Raw genomic sequence first — 13,252 nt, forward strand, 5'->3', positions numbered from 1 at the left:
CTTAGAATTTATGCAAAGAATTTTCTCTATGTCATCCATCATATTTATTAATTTTTCTCCTTTAATCTCAAAAATTTCCCTAGACCTTAAACAAAGTTCTTTATCTCTCAATTCCAGTGGTACAACTTTATCCAACTCTTTGTCCCTCTCACTTTTCAACAAGTTGAATGTGTCATTAATTTTTTAATTTCCTTCTTCCAATTCCTTTTCGATTTTGTCCAGTTTTAGGTCAAGCTTTTTATCAAGATCAGCAAATCTTAAATCAAAAATTGGTTAACACTTTGGGTAATGGTTTGTGTGATTTTGAGAGTATATTCCCCAAACATGCCTTTCATCCTGTCAGGTTCACCAAATCCATGCCTTATATGCTTTTTGGTGGCCATTATTTCTGTTTCTTCTTCTTTCCACCCTTAATTAAAAATTAAAGAAAGGAAAAAAGGATATCTGTTTCTTCCTTTTGATAGTGTCCAATTTAATATTTGTGCTCCCTCTTGTGGCCAAAAGTGATAATTCCCAAATGCAAACGTAACTAGATAGCCACAACAAGCAGCAAGATGGGGGGAGGGGGGATCAGCAGCCAATCCCAGCTTAGAAAAATCAGCAGATTTTGCTTTCTCACAAACTAGCAACAAAACAAAAGAGGGTTGAATCTGCAGCCAATCATAACTTGTGAAAATCACCAAACCAAAACTTTCCCACAGCATTTAAAAGTAAATCTCTCTCAATTCCACAAAGAAAAAGAGAGAGGAAAGAAAAAACTTATATAAAACTCTTCCTTTTTAAAAACAAAAACAAAACATAGATAAAAGTAGTCTCCTAAAAGCGTAGAAAACTTCTTTAAAAATATTAAAACTTCCAGATTGCATGCTCTTATGTCAATCCTTCAAATCCAGTACAACGCACTTTAAAAGTCCCAGAAAATAATGAAAGTCCAACCAAGAGAAGAAATATTTCTGTAGTGGGGATAGCCTCTTTAAATTCTTTAAATAACTTACAACAAAATTGATTTTAGAGGTGGGGTGGTCGGAAGTAGTGTCTCTTTAAAAGGCTTTAAACATGGTGCTGACAAGCTGATCCGCCTGCTTCCCAGCTGATTGCTCACCATTCATTCCTGATCCACATTTGATTGATAAGTTATACCTGTCCGGAAGACACGTGATGTGATTTGATAGCTTCCCCTTGCCTGGAGAATGCTTCATGTCTCTAAAAATTCCTGAGAAACCGAATTAACCACGTTTAATGCTCCAGCTTCAGAAGAGCTTCAGCCGGAGGGACCTTCTGCAATTAGTCCTCCACCGGAAGTCCAAACAAAATCATTCTTAATGAAACAGAGATTCTCCGCAACAGTGACAATTTTAATTTCTCCCATCTTAACATGTCCTTTTTAATTTCATTTCATGTCTTAACATAATTGTTTTGAAATAGTATGCAATTCGTATTTGTGACAGTAATACCCAACTATTTTAGTTTTTCTCAATCTTAAAACCAGTTTTCTCCATCAGTTCTATCTGATTTTCTAATTTCATATATTTTTTAACATCTTTCTGTTCTGATTATTAATCTTAAAACCTACTAACATACCAAAGTCCTTTAATTTCCCCATTAATTTTTCTACTCTGTCTGGTACATATTCCAAAACTAACACTAAATCATCTGCAAATCCCCTTAATTTATAAATTTCTTTTTAAATCTTAAGCCCCCTAATTCTCTCATCTTCTCTTATGTCTCTATTCAGTACCACAAGAACTAAAATGAACCAAAGTGTAGACAGTAGATTTCCTTTTCTTGTCCCTTTTTGAATCATACAAGGTTTCATTATTTCTCCATTAACGATTATTAGTGCTTTCTGAGAAGAGTAAATCAATCTTACCCATTTAATAACATTTTCTCCAAGGTCCACATGTTCCAGAACTCTAAACAAAAAAGTCTAATGCAAATTGTCAAATGCCTTTTCTGCATCTAAGAATATCAAAGCAGCTTGTTTTTCATTATGTTGCTCCAAGGTATCCAAAACACTTCTAATATTATTCTTGTAATTGTCTTTTAGGTAAAAATCCACATTCATCTTCATGATCAAAATCCTGTAAAATCATCTTCAACCTTTCAGCCAAAATCATGGTAAACAGCTTATAGTCATTATTCAGTAATGATATTGGTCAATAGTTTCTTCTTAAAGTCAAATCTTATCCCTTTTTAGGTATTAAATTTAAGTTAAGGTAATCTTCAGACATTAATAGTAAGAGGCCAGAACCCTTCTGGACCAGGTACCTTTCCTGTTTGAGTCTTTTTGATAGCTTCACGCAGCTCCCTTATTGTTATAGGTCCATTCAAAATTTGTCCCTAATTACCTGTAATATTCTGTAAATTCTGTTTATGCAAGTATTTATCCACTTTTTCTGAGGAAATTTCTTGACCTTATATCTTATATATACCTTATAATGCTTGTGATACATTTTTTGCATATTCACATTATCTGTTGTAAAAGCTTGATTTGCTAAGTAATAGCTATCATCCCTGGAGATATTTTAAATTCTTCTTTTCTTAAATCTCATCTAAGATCATTTGCATTTTATCTTGCCTTTTCTTTTTAAATACACTCTTACAAAAGCTTTACTTATATCCCAATCTATAGTTACTTCTGTACCATTATTAAGATTATTCTCAAAAACTTCCTTTAACTTCTTTTTATAATCCTCCACTACAATTTCTTTTTGTAAAAACATCTCATTCAGTCTCCATCTAAAAGATCCATTTTTCCTTTTAAAAGTTAAAGTCACTGGATTACGATCTGAAAGTGTCTTTGGTAATATCTTGTCAGGTTCAGCCCAAGAACAACAACGAGGCAATCCAATACAGTTCAGTTCCTTTATTAGCTTGCACCTTATAGACAGAATCTTGCCAGACTAAACCTATGCTAAAGCAACTAGTGGATATACCCTGTGGGACTCTAGGAAGGGGCCAGCCTTCTCTTTGTCTTCCCATGCTCTTGCTGAGGACTCAGAAGGTGCTTGCTCTGCAATGTCTCTCCTCCCTCCTAACAACCTTGAATTTCATTCCAGAATCTTCCCCGCTCATGCCATCCATTACATATCTCCACTTTATATACATTATTAGCCAAAGTCTTAGAAATCCAAATCATATCTATTCTTAAAAAAGATCTATGTCTTTCAGAAAAATAAGTATATTCTCTTCACCCAGGCCTTTGGTGAGGGTGATTGAGGCCCTTTGCTTCATTCCATCTGGACTATTGTACTTGCCATCTTTTTAACTTTTATTGATTTTATTGCAATTTTTTTCAATTGTTTTGACCCACACAGAGTCTTTGGGAGTTGGGCAGCACACAACTTTAATAGTGTTTTTATTTATGTATTTGTCATTGTAGCCTATACCTGAAATTTGTTCTCAGATGACTCTCTTTCACTTTGTCTTTAGCCTGCTATTTACTTTGTTGGAAGAGTGTGCTAATTTAGTTATTTTAAAATTTATATAGTCATATCTTATGTATCATAACCCTAGGCAGCTTACAAATAATAATAAAAACAAATAGAAGCATAAAAATCAGCATAACATCTCCCAGTACCCCTAAAAGAAACACACACTTTACATGGAACAAAGAACTATACTGGGCTCCAGCCACACACAACCCAAATGGTTGTGGGAGAAACAAGGTCTTCAAGGTATTTCAGAAGGTCAAGAGGTTGGGCCCTACCAGATTTCAGAGGGAAGGGTGTTCCAAAGCACAAGGGCACTAAGAGTGAAGGTGTGCTGCCTAGGTCCCACTAGATGGAAACATTGAAGAGAAAGGACATGGAGCACACACTGTGATGGAATGGAATTATGAAGGCCAGACTCAGGGAGGGAAGCATCCTCTTTCGTCTCCTGAAGGGCAGGGAAGAGATAAGAGGATGAGGCTGGCACCTCCCTGAGGAATTCACTCTGTGTTGACTGGCTGACCCTGGGAATTAGTTTCAGTCTGGGAAGATTCTTGCTAGAGGTTGTAGCTAATAAACATTGCTGAACTGAATCTGCATGGTCTCCTGGAGTTCCTTGGGCTAGGCCTGACACACACACTGTATCAGACCTGGCAAAGCAAGCAGATTCCCTCAGGGACTGGCAACCTGCAAATAACTTAGTCCTGCGCTATTCAGGGGATTAAAGATGATAACCAGCACCTTGAACTGCACTGGGAAAGAAACTGGAAGCCAGTGCAGCTCACCACAGCAGTGTGTAACATGAACAACTTTGGTGCACTCAAAATTGCACACAGCACTGCATTCTGGACAACTTGTAATTTCTGGATGGTTTTCAAGGGCAGCTTGTGCAAAGAAGATTGCAATAAACAAGATGGGAAGTGTCCAGGGTACGAGTGAATGTAAGCAAGGCCTCTCAGTCCAGGAGTGCAGTTGGTGTATAAGATGAATCTGTGAAGGACCCCTAGCTATGGCTACCACCTGCTCCTTGAGCAGGAGTCACAAGTCCAGATCAGCTGAGTTTGTACTGTCCTGTTCAAGCAAAGGGTGTCAGAATAAAATTGCTCTATCCAGTTCTCACCTTCAGAGAGATTAACAGTGCTGGCATTTCTTGTTCAGTGTGTAGAATTCATTTGACTCAATGGCCATTCTCTCTTCTCCAGATAGGTAGCAAGTCCAAACTTTTCTCTCTAGATTATCCCTCACCTCTTCTTTTGACCTCTTGGGTCTTGTAGATCCTTTTGTGGTTCTGTGTCAAGTTTTGCAAGTCACTAACAGCTGAGCTGAGCTGAGCTGAGCTGAGCTGAGCTGAGCTGAGCTGAGCTGAGCTGAGCGGAGCGGAGCGGAGCGGAGCGGAGAGGAGAGGAGAGGAGAGGAGAGGAGAGGAGAGGAGAGGAGCATTGGTAGTCCATAAAAACTAAACTAATGCTGTGAGAATAAGCATGAGTTTTGTCAATGTACCTTGAAATTATACCCTATACTAATTGTTCATAGAATATTATTGGAGAATAAAGTTTTAATTGTTCATAATCATGTCTGAATGAGTAAATGTCAGAATGTATTAATCTGCCATCTCCATGCTACCTGGAGAAGAACTGATAAGAGAGGAGATTACATTCACTCTCAGAATGCTCAGTTTATCATTTTAGAATGGTGGCAATTACATAATCTTGATCTATCCACAAAATTAACTTGGAAGAAAATAAGGCATTTCTGATCTATATCTTTGTTGTTTTTGTGATACCTTGTAAATGTATATCTGACTGATTAATGAAAATAAATAAACTTTACCAACTCTGATTCTCTTTCCACCATAGTAGGAACATGTTCCTCTACCTGAAGCATGAAATGTTCCCATGGTTTTTGAAGTAGATGTTCTCATAATGTTGCCTTCATTTCATCCCTAACAAAATGTGGAAAGAGTTCAAAGCTGTATTTAGCTCTCCAGTTTTAAAGGAATGTTTCTCCTCTTCTCCTGATACAATTTTTGCCATGGACATGATGTTTGACAACTTCCTTGAATATGTCATTTTAATTATATATTTTGGGATGAATTCAGAGAAACTTCCACTAAATAAACTATAAAACATACAGAGCCTTCGATAATAACAGGGATGAGAATGGGGTACATTTTCTTCATTTCTAATTTCAGTCCTATTGAATCCACTGGCTTTACTCTAAGATATATTTGTACCTCCAGATTGCCCTGTATAGGCCAGCAAATGTTTCTGGAAGACAGGAATGGACAACATTTTCTATTCACCTCCAGCCCACTGCTTATGTAATCTCCATTCATGTCTAGAAGAGAATTAATCCTTTCAGCATCATTACTTCTGACCAGAAAGTATAGAAAATTACAAATTTTGTGTTAAATTATATAGCGTAAAAAGAATTAATAGGGCATTGACTATTAATTTTTTTATTTGAACCATATCACAATGTCCTGAGACATTAATAGCAATTTCATTATTCAAAATGCAAAACTAACTAGCTGTAAACTGAATAATAATAATAATAATAATTATTATTATTATTATTATTATTATTTTCAGTTAGATCAGATCAGAGCTTACATAAACATAAAGCATAAATGTACATAATCAAAAGCTCATAAACTTATTAGAAGAATAAATTAAAAATTAAGAATGTTTAGAGTTTAAAAGTGAGGGCGAGGTAGAACCTTATTCTGCAAAGCCTTCCTTCTTCAGCTATATAGCATCAACCTGAGAATACCATGACTATATTTTATCTCCAGGGAAATGACATGAGAACAAAGTGTCAATAGATGTCTTTCATACTCAGGCAGCAAGCATCAGCATAACATCACAAAGAGGAGTCTGTGGTCTCCAGGCTTCATCACAAGTCAAGCTGAGCTAGCAATTCAGGGACCTAACTGAGTGAATCAAAGCTTAGACTGAAAGGAACTGCTTTATGCTGCTTTGGTTCTAGATAAAATAGATGTAAGAGAAGGCAATCAGGAATTCTGGTAGGACCTCAGATTATGCCCATAGTTTCCAGGTCTCTTTTCTGAAATTTTATATTTAATTCAGTTTTGGTATTTTAAAAAGCAAACTTTAAAAGGTGAAAGTGATTTTTTTAGTTTGTCAAATATATCTAAATTCTTGTATTATAATGATTATTTGCATTTATTTGACTTGATCCAACTCAAACTCTGCAAAGAAAGAGTTTGAGTTGGAACTAAAGAAGTTTTCAGTGGTTAAAAGTCCTTTGAGACAAAGATGTGTAGAAACAGAATTATCTTTCCCATAATTAACTCTCCATAATTAAAATCACAATTTATATTTTATCACCTCTGATCACTTGAACTTTGGAGTTGCCTAAACAAAATTGGAGTGAAGTAGGATCTTTCTAGCTCTTCTCAGTCATCTTCCCCTCCTGAACTCCACCTGATTGGAATGGCAAAAACCGAGGATATGGGATTGTAGCTTACCAACTTCTCAAGTGGTAAAGTACAATCTGGAAGGATATGATCTGTATCTCAGCTGTGTTTCCCTTTGGAATTGCTTTCCCTTCCTGAGAAAACTGAAGGCAAAAGACATAGAAAGTTCAATGACAAGAGAATCAAATAGAAAACACAGCTGAAAGAAATTGTCAGAATCTCCACAGTTTAGACATGACAAATTTAATATTCTTATTTCTCATGCTATAGATGATTGGATTGACCAGGGGTGGAAGTAAGGAATATAGGACAGTGAATGCTACATCTAAGTAAGTTGGGGTGTTAGAGGGAGGTCTTACATAGGCCAAGTGTGAAGTTACCATAAACACAGAAAAGACTATAAGGTGGGGAAGACAAGTGGAAAAGGCCTTCTGCCTTCCTTTCACAGAAGGGATTCTCAACACTGCCTTGAAGATCATGGCATAAGATACAATTATCAAAATAAAAAAACCTAATCCTCCAGTGAAACTGGCCACAAGAACTCCTACTTCAATGAGATTGAAGCCAGAGCAAGGTAGCTTTAGCAGTTGTGGAATTTCACAGAAAAACTGGTTGACAACATTAGAACAGAAAGGGATGGAAAAGGTCCCAGTGGTATGCAGCATTCCATAGAGGAGACTAGTAACCCAAACCAGAATCATTATTTCAATGCAGGCTTTCCAATTCATCACCGTCTCATAGTGCAGTGGATTGCAAATGGCAGCATACCGATCATATGCCAGACTGTCAGGAGGGAGAAATCTGAAGCTTCAAAGGAGTTAAAGAGAAAGAGTTGAGCAACAAAACCAAAGTAAGAGATATGTCTGGCGCCTTTCCTTCTTGCATCCCAGTTCTTTTTCTTGTCACAATTGTTAAAATGCTTGCCTAGAATTTGGAAGTGCCTGCCAACACATAATATAAATATAAATATAAGTTACATTTATAATATAAATATATATAAAATACATATATAAAGTATGTAAAGAATATAAAGTAGGTTTATTTGATCAAGGTTAAAATAAGACACTTATTTGCTAAGTTCTGGCAACACTTTGTGGACATTGTGCTGACACCAGGGTGGAAAAATTGATGTTTTATGGATCTGATTATAGATAAAGGATGAGAGATGGAATGAAAAGATATCTGTCTATAACCTTATAGGGGATGAAGAGTTACTAAATTTGTCTATACTTGTTGTAATGAAGGTTGGAAATCACTTCTTTATATATTTCTTTTCTTTTTCTTTATCATATTTTTTTCTCTTTTCTCTTTTTTCTTGCCCTTTTTATTCTTATTCTTTTTTCTTCCTTTAACTTTTGTTTGTATTAGTTTTAACTATTGTAGGCAAAATCCTTATTTAAAAAGTATGCTAAAAAGTAATATGCAGCAATATAATTAGGACTACCAGTTCTTGGCTGCAGAAATCTGGTAATTCTAAGATAATTACAATTATTCAGAGACTGCAGCATTTAATATGTGATTCAGAATGCATAGACTACCTCTGCTGATCATTTGAGTATTAATGATGGCTAAACAAGAAGTTCAAAAAGGTTGTACAGTATAATAACATGTGGTTATAGTTTGAGTAACTCTATCAAAATCAATAGGACTTTAATTATGACTAATCATAGTTGATTTGGATTCAGTTATATCCATAGTTAGAATCATAGGGACTATCATGGTAATCACTGGGACAACTAATTTCTATTTATTATTATGACAACAAAGCACGATAAAGGGAGCACTTGGAGAAACCAAAGTGTCAATTGATACACCTGGAAACTACATCAATACAGCTGTCCATATGTGCAGGCTTTCTTACTCTGTTTTTCAGTGAAGAGCTGGTGGACAAGGATTAGGCTACCTCTTCACCCACTCTCCAGAGAACCTACTGCTTGTGTTCTTCCAAGCAGGCTTCTAAAACTGTTATCCTAGTTTAAAATATCAGGGCGGAGGTATGGGGGGTGTCAAAAAATTCAGGATGAGACGAGTGGCATTATGATGTAAGGCATGGCTTGCATCATGATGCTTCTCCTGCCATCCTCCAATGTATCCCTCCAATGTATACGGGCATAAAGTTGTAGGCTCCTTTCCCAAAGTATTGCTCCCTTTTTCAATGCATTCTTTTAGCTGACTCAAGGATTGGAGGAATATGTGATAATGTGGCTGTTTGGATGAGCCCCATTGAGAGCAACTGCAGGACAAGACTATTTCCTTCACTACATTTATGGGATTCTCAGAGCCTTAAAGGCATAACCTTTTAGGGGTGAGCCTGGATGGGATGCAGTGGAGTTGCATGCCAAGAAATGAATTTCTTTCACTTTTTTGTTTCGGTTTTATTAAGGCGATCCCATTCATCTGAAGCTTCTAGAAACTCATGTTCCTCACAGAATCATTGGGAGTATTTTGCTGTTATATACGTACCTTTATGATTGGAATTTGGATATCTGGGTAGCTCTGCAAGATGAGCTGCCTTATGGCATAGGCTGTATCCCTTAAAGAATTCCTCTTAAAATGGGGGAACCAGGAATCGGTTTCTGTAAAAACAAGTCCTAAGTAGATACAGGACTTAACCTGATCAATATGTTCCCTATCTAGGCTCCAATCCAGTCCACCTCTTCCCAAAAACAGCTACTGTGGTCTTGGACTTCTTGATGTTCCGGTAGTTGAGTGCACAGTAGGAACTAAACCTGCATAGCAGTCTTCTCATCCCTACCTGGTGTACGACATCAATACCATATCATCTGCATAAAGCAGAATATTTACATGTTTACTTTTGACTTTTTTTTTTTTTTAATCGGCACTCAGTCGTTACCGACTCTGCAGTGACTGCTTGGACGAGTCCTTGCAGTTTTCAAGGCAATTGTTTCAGAACTGGTTTGCCAGAGCCTCCTTCCTAAAGCAGAGCCCAGCTGGCGAGCACAGGAGGTGGGGTTTCCATTGCTTCGCGCCCTTTTCGGGCGTGCACAGTTTTTTGCGCTTTATCGGCAACTGCTCCCGACTCCTTTTTTGCAAGGCGCCGCCAGCATTTTTCCTCCCACCAGAGTGAGAGTACCCATTTATCTACTCACGTGAGTTTTCGAACTGTTGGGTTGACAGGAACTGGGGAGGAAACTGGAGCTCACCCTGCTAACACGAAGGCTGGACTCGAACCGCTGAAGCATCAACCATTTCTGGCCGGCAACTTTCAGCATCGTTAAGCCGCTGCGCCACCGCGTCCCCCCTTACTTTTGTCTTTAGGCATATGCATATCTGTTGAATGAGGGGATTTTGGGATATTGTTAATGTAGAGATTAGACAAGATGGGAGCCATTGTACATCCTTGCCTGACCCTTAATTGGTACTAAATAACCCTGTTAGGGAACTATGTGCTCCTATGTGTACCCAAAGGCATGAGTTTGAATATAACGCCTTGATTAAAGTTTAGGATCCACGCTCAGGTCCATAATTTTCTGTAAACTTCAGAGGTAATATTCAATTCAGCCTTAACCACAAAATATGTAATTAGTATACATCAGATACAAAATGGTAACAGAATGAATGTTATCCAAAATGCTGGCTTGAATCAGATTTCATCTAAGGAGCACAACTTTCATCAGTCTCTTCTCTTCTCTTCTCTTCTCTTCTCTTCTCTTCTCTTCTCTTCTCTTCTCTTCTCTTCTCTTCTCTTCTCTTCTCTTCTCTTCTCTTCTCAGCAAAAGCCACAAGTATGGATTTTGCCACTGCTGAAGAAACTGCCGCTGAGGAAAAAAATGGCAAAATTGTTCTTCATAAAGATTGTAAAAGTGTTCCATGAACAGCAAAGAATAAAGGAAGCACTCTTAATAGGGCAATGAGCATATGGCAGACTAATAGCTGTTTCTGATGTTTTCTGGAGTTGAATAAAGACTGAAAACTAGTGCTATGTGGGCAGAAAAATCTTTCCCCTCCCTGTCTAACCCTTTTTAATCCCCAAATCCATAAAGTTCAGTCTTTTTTCCTTTCAGCAAAATGCCCATTTAAGGCTTTCAATCTTTTAAAAAAGTCTTTATCATTTTTCCCTGACCAGAGAAGGCACTGATACTGATCACTTAAAAGACCAGCCCATACTCTGCTTTTGAAGATATTCTGTCAAGTTGATAGTAAATGAATTAATCTCAAATATCTAACAGGAAGATTCAGAGCTTTTTAGCTTCATCCAAGTTCAGGATTGCTAATACCATGATCGGGGCTCCTCTGGGCATCTCTTGAAACAAACTTTCTAGAATGGGAAAAAGGAAAAAGCGACAATCTGCACACTCTATAACACAGAGCCTACCGAAACCATTGAAGCAACAGAAACTGGATGAATATACATCTAATAAGGAAGCTGTTCAAGTAAGTAATTCGACTCTAACTTCCTTCTCAGATGGAGTTAACACACAGAGTTCATTGGAATGGGACTTACGGGCTGAGCTGGGAAGTTGGCAGCTTTAGGAGATTTCCTCCCCTTGGGTGGGGGATGCCTCCCCACCCCAGTTTGTGGTGGCCGGGTCGGCAGCGGCTGAAAGCATGCAGGAGGAGGATGTTGCAGACTTAAAGAGGGAGAATGTAACAGACTTTATATCTAGACAATGCTTGCTTACAGCACATACAGTTATCTCAATCTTTGAACTTTTAACAACAGTTAAGGACAAAATCAACTTGCTGACGGAGTCCCTTGTGGAGTTTATTAAAAGTAACTCAAATAGAATTGAAGAAAACAGGAGGATATCTACTACTGCCCTCATGGATGGCCCTCAAGGGAATTATACAGAAACTAAAGACAGCCCCACCCCCAATGTGATTATACGTAAGAAAGGATGCCCTCAACGGGGGAAAGGTCTGAGTGGGGAGAATTTTAACTACTCCCTACAAACTAACCAGATCTCCTTGCAGATATATGACAACAGAGTGAATAGAGGGAGATGGGTCATTAGAAGAGCTGTGATGATATCCTTGAGTCAGCTGTTACATTGTGAATGTTCCCTGATAGATCTAATGCATGCCAAATGGCTGCCACCCAGAAGAAATTGCTCTCGAGTTTTGTTAACTTTTAAGCAGTCCATAGTCCCCAACATGCTTTTCAGAATGAAGTCCTTTCTGAGTATCTTTGAGATATTTCCAATACGTATCTTCTCCTCAGAGAAAGTGAGCCCACTTTTGGATCGGCCTGACACAGAGAACACCATTGCTTTAAAAACCAATTGCCGTAATTCATCTACAGGTAAATGCGAAGCAGGTGTAACAGCAACAGCTCTGAGTAAGCAGAGTAATAATCAACAGACTGTGCGTGATACTGACAGGGAGTCTGTGGAGGAAATGCCTGAAGGAATGCTGATTGATTTATTCGGAGAGCTCCCAAACTCGGAGCAAGTAGATGTTATACAAAGATTGGATGATTTAAGAGAGACACTGACAGCAACATTTTCTATAGCAAAGTCACTAATAAACCTGGCACCACCAGGCTCCCAGACTCGTGACAATACATTTCCTCAGCAAAACATCAACATCTCTACAATGAAGAAATGTTTAAATATACGGGATGATAGTGAGGAAACTGCAATGACCAACTTATTATCTGATAGCTTGCAACAAGGAAAAGAGCTACAAAGAGCTATAAAACCAACTTGTGCTCCCCCTGCCTGTAATAATTATTCCACAACCGTGTTTACCACTGAGAATGAAAATTGACATTATGCAGACCAGTGCATGATAAACACCCTAAACATCCTATCGCAGAATGTAGCCGGATGGCACCGATTTAGAGGCTTAAATTACTTTGATCCATTGATAAGCAAGGACATAATATTGGTGCAAGAGACATGGACTGATAATGACCTTTTGCTTAATGGCTACTACTCATTTAAATTAAAGGGAAGGTCAGGTAAAGGACCAGGGAGACTGAAAGGAGGGCTGGGTATACTGATATCAACCTCCCTGAGAGTAGAGACAGTATCTATTTCCCCTCTAAAGCACTTGGCTATGGCCGTTCTGTTCAAGGTGGAGCTAGACTCACTTTTAATAATCAATGTCTATCTCCCGCCAACACAAAGAAAATCTGAAGTAACTGCGTTATGGATGGAACTGGAACACTATGTTAGTAATCTCCTCATGGAACATGCAAATGCCAGAGTCTTAGTAGGTGGAGATTTCAACGCCAGATTGGGGACGGACGATTATGCATTGTATGCTAAATATCAGCAACATCCCCCAGCGGAGGACTTCGATTCAATTAACATCCCCCAAAATCGACTCTGTAAAGATAAAGGAATAAATTACGCTGGCCTTTGCCTCGCAAAAATGGCAAATAGGCTCAACTTCTTTATAACAAATGGCTCGCATA

Source organism: Python bivittatus, unplaced genomic scaffold (assembly GCF_059951505.1).
Source record: "Python bivittatus isolate LINGU-HERP-01145 unplaced genomic scaffold, Pbiv_v1 ctg000460_np1212, whole genome shotgun sequence".
Lineage (NCBI taxonomy): Eukaryota > Metazoa > Chordata > Lepidosauria > Squamata > Pythonidae > Python > Python bivittatus.